Consider the following 2298-nt stretch of genomic DNA (forward strand, 5'->3'; position numbering starts at 1 on the left):
AATAAAGTGAAGAAAGAATGTTAGAGTAAGTAAAGGGTTGGTAGTGTTAGACTCCGTCTCATGTCAGAGATAGATTCTTCTTCAAAACCCTGTTTTGAAGAAGAAATCATTAATGTATTGATTTAAATTATGTAATTTATGCTCCAGCTCTTCAAAAGGGAGCAGCTTCCTCAAGCTCCTATCCCTGCACAAGCACAATTCAGAATATTATTAGCAATCAGAGGCAAAGCTATTTGGAGAGGTCTCACTGGAAATCCCAAACAAACTTCATTGTCACAGCTATTGAATCAAATGATTGTGTTAGCGCTGGGAATGCCCTGCGTCTTATTGATCAACGAAATGTGGTTTGAGGCTAAAGAATCCTAGACATGAGCAGACAAAGTTTACTCAGGCCTATTGGAAGAGCATCCGAACTTGTAGACTTATACATTTCTCTTCAAATGTGTAAGAATTTGGGATACAGAGAGCAAATCCTACATATGTGTGGCAGCACGGCACATGGGTGCTGTAGGAGCTGTTGCATTCTCAAAGAAAGCTAAGAACTTCTTTGTAAGTGTGAGCAGTGATCGCACAATCAAAATATGGGTATTATCGGATGGCTCTTGCTTGAAGACATTTGAAGGTCATACTGCAAGTGTACCGCGAGCTTCCTTCCTCACTCGTGGGACACAGTTTGTTTCTTGTGGTGCGGATGGCTTGTTGAAATTGTGGACAATCAAGTCCAACGAAGGTATTGCAACTTTTGATCAGCACGAGGACAAGATCTCCATTCTATTTATTCCGCCAAAGGCACCCCACGACCTTTATGAAAGTTACTACAATGCCGAGGCCAATATCAAGTTGTATGTCAGGCGTGTTTTCATTTCCGATGAATTTGAAGAATTCCTTCCCAAGTACCTAGGCTTCCTTATGGGTATTGTAGATTCAGACACTTTGCCACTGAATGTATCACGAGAAATGCTTCAACAGCACAACAGTTTAAAGACAATAAAGAAGAAGCTAATTCGCAAAGCTTTAGATATGATTCGTCGAATTGCAGAAGAGGACCCTGATGAATCGGATGCAAAGGGAAAGACAGATGCCGAGTCAGAATCAGAATGCAGGTACGATTTGGAATTCGAAGGCAATCTGCTGAGATCTTGCTCCTCGGCAAACATTTTCACAACCATGTCAGCCATCTGCAACACAAAAAGCTCATCAAGAAAGCCAGCACAGTGCAGAACTTGCAACATTGATCTGATGAGAATTCCATGAAAAAAAGCTGGCAAATTTCCGCAGTTGGGAGTTGACAAGCTCTAAATTACTCTGTAACTCTTAGAACAGTGCTAATTTATTCACATCTGCAAAAGCTGGAGAGATGCTTAGATGATCATTGGCTCGGAGAACCCTCTTTGCTATATCACGGGCTTTTGCAGGTGCCCCATTTGATACTAGAGACAACAATTCCTTTAAGATTTCTCCCATAGTGTTGACAGGTTTAAAGTCAGGAGTACATCCATGGGTGGAAAGACGAACAGCCAAGTCAGGGGACAATTGCAACTATAGTGACATAATCGATGAACGAATTTGAGATTTACTCTCTGCAGTCCATGGTATTGTTTCCAAATATTGCATACATGAGTTTACACAGTCAGCGAAGAGCAATTCTGACGCAATCTCCAAAATTGACAAGGCCTCTTGGATGCTGTTGAACTTTAACTGCTTTGAAGAATACATCAATTGAACTTTAACTTGCACTTCACATAATTCTCAACATTTTTGCAGCTATTCAGGGTTAGCTCTATAGGCTCTATGCCAACACCAAAAGACCATCGTTCCGATAGCCTGGCATCAAAGAACTCGGACCTACGAAGAACTTGAGAATGGACATGAAGAGGAGGTTGTTCAAGTCCTCCTAAAGGTACCAATCTTAATATCACGTCTGCCGTTTCTTTGTCTCCAAATACCAACCTCAGTTTTCGGTGTTGCATCAACCAACGTCTTCGGAGCTTCTATGATAATCTTGGGCGATAGGAAATGTATTTTTAGAATTTTAGGTGGAGTTGCTTGCATGGTTTTCCTCTGCAGAGGTTTGAGGGCCCTTCTTCAGTTTATGATTATCGAATTACGGCTGCATCATCTACTCTCTTAGAAGCATTACACAGTATTCATATACACCATGTCTACATTTTGATGAGCAATCTTATACCAGCGGCAGCGATTTGGGTAGCAACAACTGGCTCATGAATATGGCCCACGAGCGCTATTCAAACGGAGCCAGACCAGCAGAATAGGATTCGATTCCTATTTCCAGACTTT

General features: G+C 41.5%; 1 pseudogene; it reads right to left on the reverse strand.

Annotated features, from left to right (window-relative positions):
- Positions 1-962: 962 nt before the first annotated feature.
- LOC149267643 (BTB/POZ domain-containing protein At1g63850-like) lies at positions 963-1970 on the reverse strand (annotated as a pseudogene).
- Between the last annotated feature and the right edge of the window lie 328 nt (positions 1971-2298).

The sequence above is a fragment of the Pinus tabuliformis genome, chromosome 6 (assembly GCF_031772625.1).
Source record: "Pinus tabuliformis cultivar Carrire ecotype Pingquan chromosome 6, CPIR1, whole genome shotgun sequence".
In the NCBI taxonomy this organism is placed as follows: Eukaryota; Viridiplantae; Streptophyta; class Pinopsida; order Pinales; family Pinaceae; genus Pinus; species Pinus tabuliformis.